The 21311-nt window shown below is 44.7% G+C and overlaps 1 protein-coding gene across 5 annotated transcripts in view; it reads left to right on the top strand.

The window, feature by feature from the left end:
- Positions 1 to 7827: 7827 nt before the first annotated feature.
- SLC38A1 (solute carrier family 38 member 1) overlaps positions 7828 to 21311 on the top strand; it is a 70349-nt gene continuing 56865 nt past the window's right edge. The window contains exons 1-3 of one of the 5 annotated variants that reach the window (XM_030322401.1): positions 7922 to 8166; positions 9919 to 10057; positions 20922 to 21036. The gene's annotated coding sequence lies outside the window, so the exon portion shown is untranslated. Of the gene's footprint in view, positions 8504 to 9918; positions 10058 to 20921; positions 21037 to 21311 lie in introns of all 5 variants that reach the window. The other 4 variants (XM_030322400.1, XM_030322399.2, XR_003970335.1 and 1 more) reach the window with 4 other exon arrangements.

Genomic DNA, 21311 nt, shown 5'->3' with positions numbered 1-21311 from the left:
GTTAATTTGTCACCTTTTGGCATATTGTGATGTATTGCATTTCTGTGTGCTTAGTTGATTAAAATTTTAAATTACGTTTTAGTTTAACTTGTCTTCCAAAAATGGACAATACAAGCATAAGGAAATAAGAAAAAGTAGAGCTGACACTTTCACTTCTCATAAGGGCTCTTTGGCCACATTGCAAGGTAAAGAAATGCCCATCTAAACAAAGGTGTTAAGAAGTCCATTAAAACCAATACGGAAGTATCAAGTAGGGTTTATGGGCTCACTTCCATAGTTATTAATGATGACCCTCATCTAAGCATACATTTGTAGATGAACAATGAATAAAATACATCTTTGTAAATTAGCGGATGGGATGAAGAAATGACTGGCTTCATCTGGTAAGTGCAGCCATCTCTGCACTGTCTCCACTGGGTCCACATGTGTCTATGAGGTTACTTTTCTAGCTGCCACAGCCACTAAATTCAGAGTCAAAATAAATCAAATCTGGAACCAGACTTGTGAATTGCTGTATCACAGAGTGTTAAACACAAGTTAAAAAGTGAAGTATACTGGGGTGCCTGGGTGGTGCAGTCAGTTGGGCATCTGGCTTTTGATTTTGGCTCAGGTCATGACGTCACTGTTTGTGGGATTGAGCCCTCCATCCGGCTCTGTGCTCACAGCACGAAGCTTGCTTGGGATTCTGTCTTCCTCTCTCTCTCTCTGCCCCTCCCCTGCTTGCTCTCTCTCTCTCAAAAATAAATAAATAAATATTTAAAAAATAAAAATAAAGTATACAAATCAATTTACATAATTAAAATGTTAATATTTTGGGGTACCTGGTCAGTTGAGCGTCTGACTTCAGCTCAGGTCATGATCTCACGGTTCATGGGTTTGAGCCCTGTGTAAGGCTGCGTGCTGACAGCTCAGAGCCTGGATCCTGCTTCAGCTTCTGTATCTCCCTCGCTCTCTACCCCTCCCCAGCTCATACTTTGTCTCTTTCAAAAATAAAGATTGAAAAAAAAATTTAAAGTTAAATGTTAATGTTTTAATGACCATTAGGAATCTTTTTAGTAATAGAATAAAATATTGTTAACAAATAAATACAAAATGTAAAATCCTATTTAATTGTTAAAAATGTGGGGGAACATTTTTAAGGTACATAATAAATGGGACAGTAATACATATATGTTATTGAGAAATACGTACATGTACATATTGTGTTGAGTAAGTATAATCCAGATCTTTTTAATGATTAAGTACATAATCAATGTTCTTTGGAAGGAACTTGGCCAGGAGTGAGTTGATGGAAGCTCACGCTAGTGATGGCCATGAGGATAGAGAAAAAGGAACAGATGCCAGAAGTATTTAGGCAGCAGAGCAATGGGACTGGCAATTATTCCTTTGAAAATGCACACTGGACCATGTTCATCACCCCTTCCCTATTAAAACCCTTAGTAAAGGGGCGCATGGGCGTCTCAGTCAGTTTAGTGTCCAACTTCGGTTCAAGTCATGATCTCACCGTTTGTGAGTTCGAGCCCGATGTTGGGCTCTGTGCCCACAGCTCAGAGCCTGGAGCCTGCTTCAGGTTCTGTGTCTCCCTCTCTCTCTGCCCCTCCCCCGATCATGCTCTGTCTCTCTCTCTCAAAAATACATAAACGCTAAAAATAATTAAAAAAAAAAACACCCACCTTAGTAAGAAGAGGACAGAATCCAAGAAGGCTCATATCCTCAGGGGAGCCTCCCTGACTCCCAGGCCAGTACATGTTCCTCTGTTATGCTCACAGGGTCATGCTCTTTTCCTCTGAGCACTCCTTTCCATCTGTAATTTTCACATCCACTGCCAAAACCACCTCAGGAATATTGGCCTCCCACTCTAACTCCAAGCTCCATGATAGACCAGCAAAATGCCTGACACTTAGTAAATGTTAATTCGAAGAATTAATTAACTTAACATGAAGAGTGAGGGAGACAGCCAAGATACTCCCCTTCTCCTAGCTTGAGTGATTGTGTCCATGGTGGTGCTGTTTCCCAAGGTGGCGTCTACAGGAGGAGAAGGCCCTTTGGGTCGGGGAAAGAAGTGATGAGTTCAATCTCGGACATGTTACATTTGAATAAAAACCTTGAGCATTTTATTTCAGAAGCACATAAATATATGTTGGTATAAAAAACTATAAATACTTATCAACAGAGGACTATCAGTTTTAAATCTCTTGTTAAAATTATCCCCTTTGTGATTATGAAGTAGCTTCGTGTGCCTAAAATATAACTGAATAAAGAGTCCTTCAAAATGGATATTTCTGGGTATTTCCTATTTTAAGAACAATCATTTAGAATAGAATCTTATTTTAGTAAAGCGTGTTACTCTACTCAAGTAATGAATAGGACTCTTCCCCCTAAGTACTGCCAGCAGTAAAAAATAAAATAACATAAAATAAAAACAAAAACAGCCCCTCCTTCTCAAAGCTATCTTGTCATCAGAAAAGACAAAAACCCTTATTTCTCCCCAGTAAGATTGTAGCATCAAATAGCAGCATGAAAGCCTCCAACATCCTGAGATGAGCCCAGCTGTAGTCCTGCCCTGCCACGTGACTTGTTTCAGACATTCCCGTCTCCTTGTCATTCATTTTCTCATTTTCTTATCTTTCTAATCTTTCCCTGATGCCTTTCAACCCTCACTCTTGGATGCAGATCCTCTCTCTAGGTATATTGCCTTTGGGCACCCAAACTGATAAGAAAGAAAGAAGGATCACATTGGATCAGGATAAAGGACAGGTCAGCCCTGTATCCTCTTTCCCAAAGTATCTCTAAGGGCTTATGGAGGGTTTATAGCTCTGTCCAAGCCTAGCCAGTAGAGTATTTTATTTCAATAGGTCATTTATGAATTTATGTCATCCTTGCTTTATTTTATTAAAACAAAAATTTTTAGTGTTTATTTATTTTTGAGAGAGAGGCACACTGCAAGCAGGGGGAGGGGCAGAGAGAGAGGGAGACACAGAATCGGAAGCAGGTTCCATGCTCTTAGCTGTCAGCACAGAGCCCGAAGCAGGGCTCAAACCCACAAACTGTGAGATCATGACCTGAGCCGAAGTCAGTTGCTTAACCAACTGAACCACCCAGGCGTCCCTATATCATCCTTGCTTTAAATGAATATTTATAAACATGCTTTTAACCTTTACTTGCCTGTGCCCGTGCCCTCTGTGCTAGTAGTGAACATCTTTGTGCATTTTTCTTAGGATACAGGGTCTCAGAAGTGACACCAATGAAATCCAAGTTCTATTTATTGCCATACTGTTTTCCACTAACAATTTTCATTATTTGTTGAATACTTAAGATATGTGGTGAACTATTTTAAGTGTTTACACTTATTAACATACAAATTTCACATAACCTTGTGAGATAGGTATTATTGTTCATTACTGTTTTAAAGAAGAGGAAACTGAGGCACAAAGACATTAAGTAACTTCCCCAGTGTCACAGAGCTAGTAAGCTATGGAGTCAGAATTAGAACACAGGAAATCTGGCCCAGAGCCTACCCTCAACCACCTAACTTACTACCTTACAAAAAGTGGTACCAATTTACACTGGCACCATTAGTAAGTAGAGACCATACTGCTTGGGAACACTTCTACTTTTTAATTAATACATTATTAGGTAGATCCTAAACTTTGCTTTCTCACCTTAAAGATAAGGTTGAGAGTTGAAACGGAGGGCTAACTATTCTCTGACACCGTCTGCCTCCCCATTCCCACAGTGGGACAAATGGGCGTAGAGGTGTGGGCTTGATAGTTTGTGCCTCTAAACTCAGGCTTTGAAAAGTCATTGCTCCATGCTTTTTTCTGCAAAGTGTGAAAATAATAACAGATACCATTTATTCAGCATTTACTATGTACTAAGCATCGTGGTAAGTACTCTGTACACACTGACGCATTGACCATAAGATGGGTATCATTACCCCATTTGGCAACAAGCTAGGGAGATACACTCACGGCTGACCTGTACAATGATGCATAAGTGTCAGGTAAATTACACATCAATTACACTGATCTCAGCCCTGGTTCTCTATCAGCTTGCCATACAGTCACAATACTTAATGAGTCCTACTCCCTGCTTCCCCAAGATAAACAAACAAACAAACAAACAAACAAACAAAGGACCCCCCTAAGGTGCCCTGGGCCAAAATCAGAGACAATACACACTTTGAAAGAGGCCCACTCAGAGATTTTAATTTAAATTCAGTTTAGAGTCAGGGGGATTGTTGACCTCCTGCCAGGACCAATCAATTACAAATCCAATGAGGTAGAATGTTCATTTCACTGCTGGAAGAGGTGACAGCAGGCCCTGTCACAGTGCTGTGGAGAGGGGTTAGAACACATAGTGCTATGTATCTGCAGAAAGATGGCTAAGACAACTGGGAACTTCAGTTGCAAATTGCTTTTTGCTGTGGCTGCTTAACTAATTCCTAGTGTCAAAATATTGTCATCTATGGATAAGATCCAAAGACCAACGATGGTAAAAAGGGTTAATGAGGCAAAGAAATGTGATTACATCAGTCAAAAGAAAGACCAGTAATGTTAAGGACCATCTGTTATTTTAGAGTGGACCCTATACATAGGAACAAAAAACTGATTTCAGAATAAATAACTTATTTTCTAACAAGGTAAGGTTTGTTCACAGATGGCTGTACTGCTTCTGTTACAAGCAGAAAAAGTACAGGACGCTTAGACTGAATTAACCTCACCAGTTGACTTTTCTGGTTTCGCCATTCTTAAAATGCAGACTGTCCTAGAACAGTTCTTTATAGATTAAAAAGAAAAACTACATATTCAGAAGACAGTTTTTATCCTATTACTCAAAATTCATCCACAAGAAATATTGGAAAGCTCTGGAAATGCATGGAGGAAGGCATAGTGTCTCTGTAAGTGAGCAGCTAGTGGTGACCCTTCCCACTGTCCTCCTGGGCAACCTGCAGCCCAGGTGAGTACGGGGTGAAGCTGGATTGAGAGCAGATGTGACTCAAGTTCAGGCTGAATCTCCTTTGGGGATCTTTCTTCACAAACCCACCCCTCCTTCCTGGAACCGTCCAGAAAGGACCCATGGGGTACTAGAAAACTCCCAGGTGACCCGAGAGGACTAAACTCTCCCTTCACAATATAGATTCCTTCTCCGGCATTACATTCAGGGCAGACAGAGAATTTTTATTTTCTCAGTTGCATAGGGCAGCCCACAATACAACCGTTAATGTGTCCTGAGCACCTTAGTACCGTTTGGGAACAATGCCCTTGGAACTCAGAAAGCCGTCACAGAGCAAACTGACTCCCTGGGCTCTCTGGAAACAGGGCTGTCATAAGGACCTGAAGGTGGAGTGGCCTGGGGCCTGTCCCACCTCCTGGCCCTCCAAAGAAAGCTGTTCACACGTCGGGGAACATGTTAGAGCCAGACACACAGAGAATCAGCTTTGGAGTCAGCTTGGGATTCTAGAGCTACATGTGCCAATTAGACCTGTGTGAACTTGCGATGATTTGCTGAACATCTGAATCAGAGATTCAGATGGTCTGTACGTCTTAGGAATGTCTCGAGGATTAAATAAGAAACCATCTGTAAAGTGCTTACCCTGATGCTGATCTCTCAGTAAGCATCAAGTGAATGGGGGAGTTGTCCCCATGACACCCTTGGTCCCCATTTGAGGCCACAGCTTTTGGGTTTAAGTGCTAAGCTACTCAAAGGAAGTTTCACCTACAAGCAGTCCTGAAGAAAAACACACTAACTGCAGTGACTGGTCGCTTGTCCTGAATACTACCTCTTCCCTCCTTTCCCCAAGCTCTCCACACAGCAGAAGTCCTTCATTTCAGCTTCCATGTTGATGCCCGCACTCCCCTTCCAGGTTGTCAACTAACATCCAGATGAGGCCAAAGATCTTTCTCAACTCCAGGACCAAGAGTGTCTAGTTGCAAAAGGCTAAGACTCGAGCACAGACTTTCAGTTGAGACCTGACCAGGGATCACTTCCCGGTTTCCACCTTCACCTTGTTCTGCCTTCAGTGAACAAGGCCAATTCAGCCTCTTTGAACCTGCTTTCTTGTTTATACAAAGAGGATAATACCCAATTAATTGAGTGGTTGAAGGGATTAAATGAGATAATATTTATGTGTAAAGTGCATAGCACAGAAGCTGGCAAGGAGCAGAATTCAATTCATCACTCTTGAATCCAATTCAAAAAAATGCCAGGTAATTGCAGCATTTTTGGTACCCTGAAACTGGCAAATAAGTTAATCAAAGTATGAGCTTGAGATCATATGCTCTCCGAACAAATATTGGTGAATATACCTTCTGTCCCATACAGTAAAGATTTCAAGAGACTTACAGAACCATGCTCACGGTTTAACCTATCTTGCCTATTCGGATTTCTTTCCTTATTTATCAGAATTATTTTGCCAGGCAAGACGCACACACTACTTCAAATTAGTAAGTCCATACTAAATTAGCTTCCTGTAGGAAAGAAATCAACTTTTTGAGGACCTGTAGAACATTACTATGATGTGGGTACAATTAACCCTCTGTCAACAAGTTGGGAAAACAGGGCTAGGACAAAAGTGAGGCCTGGGAGGGCAGCACTGTCAGAGGCAGAATTTGAACACAGGTCCATGGGAGGTAAGCGGCCATCATTCTGCCCCCTTCTGTTTGCACTGCATTTTCAATTTCTCGGGTTTATGCAAGAACATTACCTTCGAAACAGGGTTCTCAGGAGGCTACTGCTATATTAACGAAACCCATTTACTGCCGCTCGAAGGGAAAAAGGATTTTAGTTGTCAAGAGTCTGAAATTTGGTTGTCCTCTCACTTTTGCAGCAGTGATTAAAAAACAAAAAATAAAAAAGTGATAGCCACTCCACTACTATAAGGGCGTATTCAGTCTGCCCGGTTGAAACGCTCCAGGTAGATTAATTTCTGAATTATGATTCACCTTCCCTTTCCTGTTTTGATGGAACACGGAGACTGAACGATTCCTGTCAATAAAAAGCTCGAGTTTCCACCCCGCAACTTCGCTCTATAATGACAGCCTAATTGGCTGGGACGCAGGTGGGATTTCCTGTCGCCATTTTAAGGAAACACAACTCCCCTGCAGGGAAGTGCCCAGTTAAAAGGGTCTGTGCCTGAAACAAAGAGGAAGCAAAAGAAAGGGAAACTGGCCGAATTGCCCACTCCCCTGCATCCTGATCCCTCGCTCCCCACTGCCCCTGAATTAAGAGCGCCCCTTCGCGCCCAGGCAGGTGCGCGTTGCGAGCTCGGCAAATCTATGGGGTCGCGTCACACCCAGACCCCCAAACAGAGCGCCAAAGCACAGGTCTCAGGGAAGACTGGCTAGGTCTGCGGGTGCTGGATCCGGAAGAGGGGAGGCGCCTCCCACCGCGGGGTAGGGACAAAGGGTTTCCAAAGGTGCCCTTGCTGCCCCCCACCCCCGTCCCCAGCCGATCCGGCCCGTCTCGGTGCGGTCCCCCGAACCAACACACCTATCCATCGCCACCCGCAGCTCCAGATGCTGCCAGCCGCCTGCAGGGCTGCGCGCGGACCAGCCACTCCAGCGGCCATCCTCACGCTGCGCCCTTCCCACAATGCAACTCCCCTGGCTCCCGCGGCCCATCTGCTCTCTGGCGTACCCCGAAATGCGGCCCCCTAACACAGCCCTCCTCCGCCGGCGCCCTCGTAGCCGCCCCCACTTCCATTCCCAAGGGCTCCGGGTCTCCAGCCGGCCCCGCAGCCGGGTTCTGGGCCCGCTGCCAGGCCCCAGGGCGGCGTGGGGCAGGTGTCCAGGCTGCACGCCGCCTCCGCTCCCGGTGCCGCCGTCAGTGCGCCCGGCACACGCACGCCCCGCAACCCCTCCCTCGCCCCTTCCCCGATGCTCGGTCTCCGCCAGTCGCATTCGCTGCATCCTCTGAGAGCGGCAAGAGGGAGGTCGCCAGGCGCGGCCGCCGGCGGAGACACCATGTGACGGGCACCGCTCAGTGACACGCAGCTTTGGTTAAAGAGCGGGCGCGCGGGAGGGGAGGCGGCGGGACGCGGGACGCTGAGGAATGGCCTGACTTTCCCCCTTTAAACCATCACGAGCCATGGATGCGCAAAGGCGACGCGCCCCCCAGTAGGAGAATGACTGCGATTCGAGACCCTCCGCGCCCTAGCGTGTGGATGTAAGTGCGAGGCTGGCGAGCAGAGTGTGGGTGGGGGTTGGCGGTGGGGGGAGACTCTGATGCAATCGGCCCAGAAAGGAGGAGGAGAGCCAGAGAGCGCGGGCTGGGGTGGCCACGCCGCTCTGCCTGAAGGTCGCCGGGAACCTCCGCCCTTCACCTTCCTCGGAAATCCGCCACGCCACGCCAAGCTTCCCCGCCCAGCCCTCGCTGACGGAGGCCACCTTTTCCCGGCCGAGACAGCCAGACCTTGATACAAAGGACATCACACGGCCGGGGGGGAATCCCGGAAGGGCGGACACCTGGTCTCCTTTGGCCACTTTTCCCTTTATTGCCCGAGGTAAGGCGATTTTGCTTTTCTAGGGGCGCTTGAGGGAGCGGCGGCGGGAAGGAAAGGGATGTTTTAGATGCGAGAGAGGAGGCGGTAACGTACAAGGCACCCATGCGGGCATGGAAGGAATGAGTGTGCGGCTCTACCGGATGCGTTCGGATTTTGCCTTTAGGAAAAGTCCAGGTCCTCTGTTCTTTCAGACGCACTCGGCAGCGTAAGGAGGCGCAGGGGCCTCTGATTTCACCTTTGCGTGAGCTGTGGCTTACTTTTTGGGTCTGTTTTCATAGCGGGAGAGTGTGGCTCCAGATCTAGTTATCTAGTTAAACGATACGAGGGGTCAGGGACCACGCGGGTCTGGGGGGGGGGGCGAGGAGTATAGCGGGCGTGAGGGCGCTGCTGCGTACGCGAGAAGTGCTCGAATCCTGGACTTTTGGGGGGAATTTCCTGCGTCCGCTTGGCCCAGAGGAGGGCAGGTGATGGCCCCGGGGGTATGCGTGCGTCCGACTGGGGCTGGAGGCCTGAGCGCCGCCGGGGCACCGAGCCGCCGAGCGCGAGTAAACAGGAGCACGTTTGCAGTCTCTCCTCCAGGTCTGCCTCTCTCTGTAGGGAGACTAGAGTAGGAGGATGCGGGGGGAAGGTTACTAAAGGATGCCGGCGGTGATTCACTGCCCTTTCCCGCCCCGAAGAGGTGCTTTCCTAAATGAAGAAGGGGAGAAAGAGAAGTGCTGTTCTGAGAGCTGGATTCCGCTGGCGAACAAAAGGCCACCGCTCGCGCGGGGCCCGGGCGCGGACTGCCCTCGCCTCCTCTCCTCCCGCCTCCCCCCAGTCCCCGGCACCTCGCTCGCGTTCCTAAATGTTGCCACAAAAGGCCTTTGAACTCGCCGCGTCGGTGCCGGAAGGAAAGCGCTCCTCGGTCCTAATGCACGCCCTGGGGCGCCCGTCCACCCCCCCATAATCCGCTTCCCTAGCGTCGAACTGCTCAGCACCCACTGCGACCCCACAGGTTACGCGGCTGCATGGGCGCTGCTTCCCTGCGGAATCGTCCGCCCCTGGGTTTGGGGTGAACTGTAATCAGGGTGTACAAGAGCCTATGGCGGCAAAAGGAATTTCGCGGTCACAGCGTCACCGCATTTCGGGATGCCTTTCACAGGCTGTCTGGGGCTTGAGAAGGTGGTGCTACAGTAGAGAGTCCTTTGTGTCTCGCTCTGCGGCGCGGACCCGGTTTTTATAGCACTATTTCTCCCGTGGAAACCTTAGAGCCGCCAGGATCACGTACTTTCTCTGACGAATCCGTGGCGATGTTAGGTAGTTAAGAGTGAAAAAGACCCCCAGCACTAAGAAACGGTATTTATTTACACGCAAATGGGGATTTGACATCTCTGCAGTGAAGTTTAAAATTTTTTCTTTTTTTTTTTTAACATAAGGGGGAGGAGAGAATAAATGTATGGTTTGCAGACTGCGGGGCACAGCGAGGCTGTAATTGTCACCTTGATAGAAGAAACTGTGCGGCAACTCGTGCTTTTTCTGACGTCAGAGGAACAACGGAAATAAAACCTGAGCTAGGTGACCGGCCGGCCTCATTCTTAAACATCTCACGCGGGGTGGGTTGAAAGCTATGTGAAACAGTCCAGCTGGGGCACCGACCGGTTGTGGGTCCCAACTTCAAAACGGGTTTTACTCTTCAGAGTGGCTTCAATTCTCGGCATCTAGGAGGCTTGCCTAGTTTGGTTTGAGGTCTTGAAACCTTGATGAGGTTTATTTACTCTCCCCACCCCCCAGCACATTCAATAAGTATATCTTACTGAGGACTTAACTATTTGTAACCGTATAAAGTTCCTGCTTCTGTGGGGGAAACATACAATAAACGCACATACAATGAATTTCAGATCTTTGTTAGCGCATTGAAGAAGTAAAACAGGATCACATGATAGGGATGGGTGCTTGAAATAGATAACCCTCTAGCGGGGCCTGTGTGGGAGGGTGACATTTGTCCAGAGACTAGGAGGCCAGGCATCTGGCTATTCTAGTTTTATATTTTCCTCCCTCCTGGTGATAGTTGAGGACAAAAACCAATCTTACTCACTGTTGTTCCCCTAGTGCCCAGCACAGAGCAGCAGCTTAATAAATGCCTCTTGGATTGAGACCTTAGCCACCTCATTCATTTCTTTATGCTACTGGTGACCATCCCTTCCTTTTTCTATCTCATTTGTTCCCTTTTCTCCCAAGTTTAAATATGAGAGATTTTTTTCTTCTTTTCTTTAAACTCTGCTCTTTCTTTAAAAAAAAAGGTTTTTTAATGTTTGTTTATTTTTGAGGGAGAGGGAGAGACAGAGCGTGAGTGGGGGAGGGGCAGAGAGCGGGAGACACAGAATCTGAAGCAGGCTCCAGGCTCCCAGCTGTCAGCACAGAGCCTGACGCAGGGCTTGAACTCACGAACTGTGAGATCTTGACCTGAGCTGAAGTTGGATGCCCAACCAACTGAGCCAACTAGGCTCCCCTGCTTCTCCTTCTTTCTTACCGTCTCCCTACTTCTTACCCACTCCCCTATCCCCTGGGTTACCAGGCCCTTGCAAATGCCTCTCCAACCTGTCTTCTCATCTCCATTCCCACTTGCCCAAGTTCAGGTTCCTGTCACCTGACCTAGACATGGCAATTCGAGTACTGTGTTGGGGTATGAGGACCATGAAACAGATGTGGAGGTGCCCTGAAGAAACCAGTGCTTCATGGAAGTGCGACACGTGGTTAAGAGTGAAGCAGGGAATGAATGAGGTGTTAACAGCTTTCTGGTTGCTCTCTTCCAGTACCAAGCTCTGCTCCCCTAATTCAATCTCCACATTTCCATGAGATCTGTATTTCTAAAACTCAGTTTGCTTTCCTAATGACTTTGCTTCTAAAAACCTTCAGGGGGTTCTTGGGGCGCCTGGGTGGCTCAGTCAGTTGAGCGTCCAACTTCCGCTCAGGTCACGATCTCGCGGTCCATGAGTTCGAGCCCCGCGTCGGGCTCTGGGCTGATGGCTCAGAGCCTGGAGCCTGCTTCTGATTCTGTGTCTTCCTCTCTCTCTGCCCCTCCCCTGTTCATGCTCTGTCTCTCTCTGTCTCAAAAATAAATAAAACGTTAAAAAAATTAAAAAGGAAACCTTCAGGGGGTTCCCATTGCCTAAAATCAGTCTCAATTCCTTAGCCGGACACTCAGACCCTCCATGATCTGACTCCTTGAATCTTTCCCTCTCTTTCTCTCAGTTCACCCAATGCTCTTCCTGTTGCTTTTCTGCTTCAATATCGGTGTTGATTCTGGACTGGAATGCCTACTAAAATCCTACGGATCTGTGAAGGCCTAGCCCAAATACCACTTCTCTGCCCTTTCAAATAAGTGTTCACTGATCATCTCTTAGCATTTCCTTTTACTTTTTACGTAGGATTTATCTTTTACTTCTTGCACTTTTGTCACTCCTGGTGATGGAAGGTAGGGGATGAGGCCAGAGGCTTTGAGTCAGATACGAATTCCAGATCCCAACGTACCGCCCAGGGATATTGGGCAGCTTGTTTAGCATCTCTAAACTTCAGGGTTTCTGCCTTGTTTTCTGTTTGTTAAATGGGAATGAAGAGAATGACCATGGTGGTGGTAGTGGTACCCATCTCATTGAGTTAGCCTGACGATGTAGTTAAGATAACGGGTGTGAAGTGCTTGGCACCATGTTAGTGTTGCGTATGTATTGAATTAAAAGGGACTTTCGGTTTGTCATCTATCAGAGGTGCTGGGAAAGTTGATCAGCAAAGCTCCCCTTACCTCCGAAATTGTGTGCATAGTTAATCATTCAAAATGCTTTTCTCAAAATAATACCTTAATGGAAACTCTGAGAGGGGATGTGGGGGTGGGGGAAGGGTGCGTGTAGAAGTAAGCACTTTCAAAATCACATCATAGACTTCAGAAAAAGACACCTTGGACCACTGACCCTAGACCGAGGCTTTTATTTTTTTTTTTTAAATTTTTTTTTCAGCGTTTATTTATTTTTGTGACAGAGAGAGACAGAGCATGAACGGGGGAGGGGCAGAGAGAGAGGGAGACACAGAATCGGAAACAGGCTCCAGGCTCCGAGCCATCAGCCCAGAGCCTGTCGCGGGGCTCGAACTCACGGACCGCGAGATTGTGACCTGGCTGAAGTCGGACGCTCAACCGACTGCGCCACCCAGGCGCCCCTAGACTGAGGCTTTTAAAAACGTTGTTATACTTATTTCTGAAATCGGACCACATTATAGTCACTGACATTCTAGTGCCCACCTACGTGTTAGGGTTACCTACTGAGAGTGAAGGAATTTGGTGATCAGGAAGGCACTATGTTTTGGGGAAATTTAGTGAGCACCAAGTTCACAATCCAGGAACTCTGCCTCAAGTAAAGTAACAATGTGTCTTTGCCAATTAACTAGCTGGGCACACTTGGGCAAATCATTTAACGTTTTTATGCCTCATTTTCTCGTCTCTCCAATGCTAGTAATAGTTTTTGAGCTCCCTGACTCGCAGAGTTGTGAAGATAACAATGAAAATATTGCTGAGGAAACCCTTGAACAAGTTAAAAGATCTATTCAAGATGTCATCCAAGATGACCAGTTATCTGGAGTTAAATGTGCTGCTAATCCACCGCTTTAGGGGATGAGTTAGATTAGTGATTCTCAACTCTGGTTTCATATTAGACCTACTTGGGGTCTTTGAAAAGCTACCAGTGAATGCCCAGATTCCATTTCTAGATCTTTAGATTTAGTTGACCTGGGGTGGAGCCCAGACTTAGGAGCTTTTTAAAAACACCAAGGATGATTCTAATCACAGTGGCTTAGATTTTATTTTATTATTATTATTATTTTTTTATTTTAGAGAGAGAGAATGCATGCGCGAGCAGGGGAGGGACAGAGGGGAGAGAGACAAAATCTTAAGCAGGCTCCATGCTCCTCGAGAGCTTGATGCAAAGCTTGATCCCACGACCCTGGGGTCGTGACCTGAGCCCAAATCAAAGGTCAGATGCTCAACTGACTGAGTTGACTGAGTGGCTTAGATTTTGAAGCAAACAAAACAAAGTCAGAAATCAAATGAAGACCTCCGTATGTTGCTTGATAAAGTCTAAGTGATGCAGAATTGTGAGCTTGACTGACTTTTTCCCTGATTTGACTAACCCAACCAGTTTTGACATCTTGGGACCATAGCCTTAGGGTTACAATTTACAACCTGAATTTTCCCAGGCACAAAATCCTGTCCAGTGATACAGCCAGGGCCACACATAAAAGATTAAATGTGTGGATCTCAGTTTCCTTGTTTTAGGAGTGATGAAGAAGATTGGAAAAGAAAGAGACAATGGAAAGGAAAAGGAAAGGGATTCTGACCCAGGTATAGGAGGAAGAGGCTCTGAGCAGGAGAGACAGGACAGAGTGCAGAGAAAAAGTTGTGTTTGATTGATGGGACTCATTTTGTTGAGGTTGTACACTGGTGACTATAAAGCCAAATAAAATCTGTGAGTACATTTTGTGTGACCTACACTTTCTCTTAAAATTGTTTGGAATTAGTTGTCAGTATTTAAACATCAGATTTTCACTTAAAATCTGCATCTGTTGGAAAAAAAAAAAAAAGGGACGATCTGGCTTATTCCCACTGAACTAGATAGGGTACATGTTCTCCAGTTCCTTATGCCAGTCTGTCTTGCCCATTTTCTCGTGGACCTGGGCACTGTTTGCATTTGCAACCCCTGGTCTGCATCTGTAGACCTTAGTACTGGCTGCACGTTACACTCTCCTGGAAGCATTTAAAATATCCATGCTTGATCCCACCCTAGACCAATTAAATCAGAAACTGGTGTGTGTTAGGTTATTTAAAAAATAAAAAAAACTCCCAAGGTGATTCCTCTCTGTCTAGAACTGACAACTTCTAGCCTAAGTCACCTATTCAGAAGATTTGTCCACAAGCCCATTTCTTATCTCTGAAAGTGATCCATTAAGAAACATTATAGAATCATAAATCCAGGGGGTTTTAAAACTGGAGGATATCTTTGAGAGAGCATCAGTTAATGTGATCTTCCTATTTTAAAGTGAGAAAACAGGCCTAGAGGGAAGAAAAACTTGTCCAAGATTATTACATCATTTGGTATTAGGGTATAGTGTGTTTTCCATTTTCTATTTTCATGTAAAGGCATATTTGTAATTTTTTTTTCTTTTACAAATGATCCTTTTTACATGTACCACTTTGTGATGCTTTAAAATTCTCCTTATTTCTATTATTTCTTGAGTATTTTTGTTGGGAGCTAGCTGTCATAGCTTAGCTAAGCCTTAATAACAAAGAAAATCCCATCCAGTGTTTTTAGTTCAACCATAATCAAAAATATCATTAGAGGAAAAATATACATGTGCAAAGAAAGAGAATTTTCTCAAAGGCTGAACTATTGCAGGTTGCTTTCAACTCTGTGTTTTTAGGAATTACTTACATCTATGAATTTTCAGTAGATGAGGAAGATTTTTTTAAATGTTTATTTATTTGTTTTAAGAGAGAGAGAGAATACACGTGTGGAGGAAGGGTAGAGAGGGAGAGAGAATCCCAAGCAGGCTCCGTGCTGTCAGCATGGAGTCCACTCGGGGCTTGATCTCCATGACCTGAGCAGAGATCAAGAGTCTGATGTTAACCTACTGAGCCACCCAGGAACCCATTGAGGAAGATTTTTAATTTTGTGGTATACACACTGCTCAGATACACTCGCTGTTCTCATTAAATTAAGTTTCAAGTGGATTTTTCTTAATGTAACATACAGTTTGTCCTCTTAAATCCAGTGTTACAGTTAAATACAGAGACTTCATTGACTTCTGAAGTTTACCAATATTTTCTGTCTTAGAGAAATCACAGTAGTTTCAAAACATCTGAATGTGGATTAGGTTAATTCCCGGACATTATAGGCTGGGCATTTTGATAACAGACATTTGAAAGAGCATATAGGAACCAGAACAGAAGAGGAATTCTGGGAGCCATGAGAGCCAGGGTTGGGATACTGTGAACAAGGTAGGATGCACAGGGGTCAACCTGTTATTTTGTTTTCCTGAGAAAGTGTGTTTGTGGGGATCACTGATACATTATCTGCAGACAGATGATCATAGCTTGCTTTTTAAATTTAGTTATCATTATTATTGTTAACATATTTGCTGCTACCATGTGCTAGGGAGCTGTGAGGTTTATGGTCCCTGCCTCGAGGAGTTGAGATTATAATTAGGAAGGATGATAGAATGCAAGAAGACTATTAAGATATATAAGAATCCTTGTGTAAGCCAATGAGTAATCTATACAAAAGTCCTGAAAGAATTCATCACAGGTAAACAATCTGTCGTGGGTTGGTCATGGGAAAAAGATATCACAGAGAAGGTTGGTTTGAAATTAAAAAGAAAAAAAAAGCATGAAAGTCAACAAGCTGGGCTTTGAAAGAAATGTTGTCCTTAAGTAAGCATGGGCTTCACGGGAAGGGGGAAGGAAGCATGTTCAGGGCCAAAGGAATGGTGTGAACAAAGCAGAAGACTGCGTACAACTAGATCCGCGGTGGGGAACGGAAAGTTCAGGAGGAACATCACGGGAGAGAAAATTAAAAAGATTGTTATGAGCAATCCGTGTTGCATTGTAAGGGTCCAGAGATTAGACTTCATCCTGTAGACATTGGGAAGTTACAGTTGGCAAGAGGGGAAGAGAAGTGGGCCAGAACGTGTGTCTGCAGCAGGGAGAGGGTAGAGTCAGCAGGTAGCACAGAGGCACTGAACTCTGCAAGTTAGGATTGTGGGCGGAGAGGAATGAGGGGCAGAGAGGATGGGGGCATGTATGAAAGAATGTTGATGGGGGCTGGTGACTGATTAGATACTCAGCAGCATTAAAGTAATACCCAGACTCCAAGTCTGAGTGATGAGGAGAGGGAACGTTATCTTTAACAGGAATAGGACAGCTGATGCGTGAGGTCAGTGATGTGTTCAGCTCGGCATGCAGAGTTTGAGGTAATGGCAAACATCCACGTGGAGAAGTCCAGCGGGCAGCTGGAGTCTACAAAGAACTTGTGGAAATTTTTCTGAGCAGGAAGGAGCTTGAGAGATCCACTTTCCCTCCAGCCTTCTCATTTTACAGATGAAGAAACATGTGACATGTTAAGTGACTCGATCATTATCAAGTAGTATTTACAAGGGAGATCCTATTGCGTAATGCAAAGGAATGCTAGTTTTATAAGATGAAAAAGACTGGGGAAAGAAATCGGAAAGATGCCTTTGTGGGATGAAGCCTGACACTGCGAGCTTGAAACCTTAAGAAGGAAAGAATTTGGAGCATGTGCCCGAAGAGCTACCCCTCTTCCCGCATAAGGGAGGAGCGAGGGGGCTGGTAAAGGAGGCCTGGAGGCAGTGCTCCGGAGCATGTTGGTGGAGGTCAGGAAGCAGTGCTCCCTGTCGTGGAAGGAGTTGAGGAAAATGAGGACTGAGACAAGGCCACCTGCCTTGACTAGAAGTCATAGCAGTGGAAGCAAGCATAGTCACAGTAGCCTGTAGGCACCAGGCCAGGTACTGGTGTATGTGCTGCCCATGTGCCCGATAGTGGAATCTCCTTTTTTTTTTTTAATTTTAAGTTTACTTATTTATTTTGAGAGAGACAGACAGTGTGAGCTGGGGAGGGGAAGAGAGAGAGAGAGAGAGAGAGAGAGAGAGAGAGAGAGAGAATCCCAAGTAGGCTCTGCACGCTCAGAACAGAGCCCGATGTGGGCCCCGAACTCATGAAGTCGTGAGATCATGACCTGAGCCTAAACTGAGAGTTGGACGCTCAATTGACTGAGCTACCCAGGCCCCCCCCCCCCCCCCCGCCGATCGTATCGTAGAATCTTTATAACAACCGAATGAGGTGGGTATTCCGCGTCTCCCATCTGCAGATGAAGAAACTGAGGCAAAGAGAAAACCTACTTGCCCAGGGTCCACAGCTCCTAATTGGTAGAGCCAGAATTTGCCACTTGAATGTGGTTTCAGGGGAGTGATGAAGACAGGAGCAAGTTGTTCAGACTGTTGGCAGTAAAGGGGGTGGGGGTGGTACTTCAAGGTTATAGACAAAGTCACTTCCCAGATATGGAGCTGAGAGTAACTGGCGGAAGTCAGGGAAACCGGCGGAGAGGAAGTGGTTATTCAAAGTGCTGGCACGGCTGAGGCCACTTGCACTTGGTTAAGACGTGAGTCTTGAATAAGAAAGAGAGAAAACATCTACAGTTTGAGATTGCTTACTGGCTCCCAGCCTGTTCACTACCAAAAGGCACTTGTATTATTCCCCATGGTCCAAAGATCACAGGTTTTCAAAGATTCTATCAGTTTTAAGCTTTTCTTTTTTTAAATTTTTTAAAAATATTTATTCATTTTTGAGAGACAAAGAGATACGGAGTGCGAGCAAGGGAGGGGCAGAGAGAGAGGGAGATACAGAATCCGAAGCAGGCTCCAGGCTCTGAGCTATCAGTACAGAGCCCGACGTGGGCTCGAACCCACAAACCATGAGATCATGACCTGAGCTGAAGTTGGACGCTTAACCAACTGAGCCACCCAGGCACCCCTTTAAGCTTTTGTTTTAATTGAAATATAATTTATATGAGATACAATATCTAGATCTTAAGGATACCGTTTAATGAGTTTTGACTACAACCTTAATATATGAATTTATTTCCTATTTTTGTTATTCAAAGAAACATAAAATTGCCAGTTAGAATTTAGGATCATCACACCAAGTTAATGCAATCTAGTTAAAAGCAAGGATACCTGACATTTAGTCAACCTGTTTGGCATGTTTGAGGCCTTTTGAGATACACAAAAGCAGCTCATGGGTTCGCATTATTACCAGCTAAGAGCCAGGTGATCCAAGGATCCCAGGTGGGTAAACTGGCTCAGGCCCGGGGAAGAGACGGCAGGAGGAAGAGGACCATCACTGGCCTGAAGGCCTAACACTCTCTCAAAACTATTGGCCCAGTTATTATAATTGATTCTCAGGAGTTGAACTAGGAAAGGTTTGATCTTATTAGTTTTTCAGAATAATAATAATAAAAAAACCAAGAGGGATTCATAACAATTTTAGAATTAAGTATGTGTGACCAGACATTTAGTGATATTAAGGAATTATTGTTAGTTTTTAGGTTTGATAGTGATCTGTTGGTATTGTTTTATAAAAGCATTCTTTTACAAATATGTGCTAAAATATTTTACAGATGATACGATATCAGAATGCTTTAAAATAATTCTATGTGATGGTTGGGGGTAAAACTTCAGTAAGATTGGCCTGACCTGATAATTGTTGAAGTTGGTACATGAGGGTTCATTATTCTATTCTGTCTACTATTCTGTATATGTATTTAGAAGTTCCCATCATAAAAGTTTGAAAGGGGGGAAATAAAAATAAGAATATCAATTAGGGTTTAGTTGCATGTAACAGAGATCTTCCTATGTATGTTAAGTGAAAGAGATTTAATACAGACAACTAAATACCTGTAAGATGGTTAGAAGAGATGGCAGATAGCCTGAGGCTGGGTCTTTAGAAATAATTACCAGAACACCACCACTTAAAAACAGTCTGCTAAGGGAACTGCTACTTGTGCCTCTGTCAGGAAGGCAGGAAACCATGAAGCCAGTTTCTTATTGTCTCAACTGCGTGCTCCAGGAACACATCGCTTGAGCCACATCCAATGATCAGGAATCCATAGCCACACTGTTGGCTCCAGAACTCTCTGCTGCATCTGTTAGAATTGTACCAGCAGAATGGATGCCATCAACTTTCCATCATCTACAGAACTAGACTAGAAAGAAGTAGGAGCAAATATTGAGCAGGATCCACCACAAAGTACATGAGCAATTGAAATTGTATTTATCCCTAAAAATGATTTTGGACATTGTTTAAGTTACAGTATATTCTTTGGTTTGGTTTTCTTTCAGTTGGCTTTTACCAAACCTATAAAACTTCTACTATTTAAGAACATGTACCTTGCTCCCTTTACTCTAGGTAGGTTCATCTAAATGGTCACTCAGGGCTGTTCTGTGTACATTTGGCCTGTATTGTTCCCAGTACAAGCAATGCCTTCCCAACCCCCTGGTCTAAATCCACCTGTTTTTAGACATAGTTCAAGTTCTAACTCTTTGTAAAACCTTAGCAATTTCTCCAGGCAACCATTTATTTTCCTTCCTTCCTCCCTCCCTCCCTCCCTCCTTCCTTCCTTCCTTCCTTCCTTCCTTCCTTCCCTCCTTCCTTCTTCCTTCCCTCCCTCCCTCTCTCCCTCCCTCCATCCCTCTCTCCTTCTGTCCCTCCCTTCATACCTGTCTCCTTCCCTCCTTCCCTTCCTTCCCAACTTCCCATCTCTCTCCTTCCTTCCTTCCTTCCTTCCTTTCCTTCCTTCTTCCTTCTCTCCATCCCTCCCTCCTTTCCTTCCTTCCTTCCTTCCTTCCTTCCTTCCTTCCTTCCTTCCTTCCTTCCTCTCTCCTCTCTCTTTCTTGCCGCCTTCCTTCCCTCCCACTCTCTAACTCTCCCTTTCCTCCCTTCCTCCCTTCTTTCCTTCCTTCCTTCCTTCCTTCCTTCCTTCCTTCCTTCCTTCTGTACATCGGTATGTCTGTATATCTCTGAAATCTTTCTGGATTTTTTCTTTATTCTGCCCTATAGTTTGGTCTCTATCATGCAGATATTTTATAGTATACTGTCACTTTATATGGGATGGTCTTGCTTGCTTAAACAGGGTCTAAGCAGTGTAAGGCCAGACAAGTTTTTCTGTAGATCTTCTCCTTTGATATATAACACTATGAAGAATAGAGAATAAGTTTATGTATTTTATGTTGGTACTATTAGTAAAATGTACCAATAAGCATACCAAGATAATGCTTGCTTAAGAGTACCTCACAAGATTGTGGTAAAGGATAAAAGATGTTCTGTGCTGAGTAAATTTTAATTTATAAGCTATTATAAAAGTTGAGAGATAGTAATTATGGTTGGGCTAACATCATGATCTTCACACAATGATTCTATTAGGTCTTTTAATTAATTGTATGTGATCTGATAATCGCGTCTGTATTTCAGTGAAACTGTAATTTTTTGCTTCTTGAGCTCAACTTGCGCTTCCTGCCTCTGTGCCATTGACCATGTTCTCCTTTACTGAGACGTCTCAGCTCAGGCCCCATCTCTAGTCAGTCACTTGTCTGTCAAGCAGTGTGACTGTCCAGCAGTAAAGGTTGGATGTCAGTTTATGGCACAGTCAAGCAGATAAGCAAGCATTTGCAGTAATGGTGTAGGCCGTGTTTACTTTCTCGACATAACTCAGGGTAGGAGATCATATCTTGTTAAGTGAAAAAATACGTTTTAAAAACTCTGGTACAATTTCCATGTTTGTAAATGTATACCTATTTTTTATTTGTATTCATTCTTTTCATTTCACAGGTATTTATTGAGTGCCTGCTGTATGCCAGGCACTGTATCTATGTGCATAGAAAAGCCCTGGAAGGTCATACTCCTGTATATGTACAGTGATCATCTCTGTTTGCTGAGATACGAGGTGACTTTTTTCTTTTTACTTGTGTAACAAACATGTATTTTCTAATTTTTCTATAAAGGTTTATATTATTCGTTAATAAGGAAGTAATGTTTTTAAAAAAACATTTCTATTCTCCAAAATGCCTATAATGTAACGCTACATGAAGAAAAGTAGGTTAAAAAGAGTCTAAAATCCCAATGTTAATAAAAGAGAAAGAGGAGGAGAGGGAGCTAGAGAGGGAAAAAGAAAAAGAAGGAAAGGGGAATAAAAAAGAAGAAAAGAAGAGAGGAAACACA

Source organism: Lynx canadensis, chromosome B4, assembly GCF_007474595.2.
Source record: "Lynx canadensis isolate LIC74 chromosome B4, mLynCan4.pri.v2, whole genome shotgun sequence".
Lineage (NCBI taxonomy): Eukaryota > Metazoa > Chordata > Mammalia > Carnivora > Felidae > Lynx > Lynx canadensis.
This window is presented reverse-complemented; position numbering and strand designations above follow the sequence as displayed.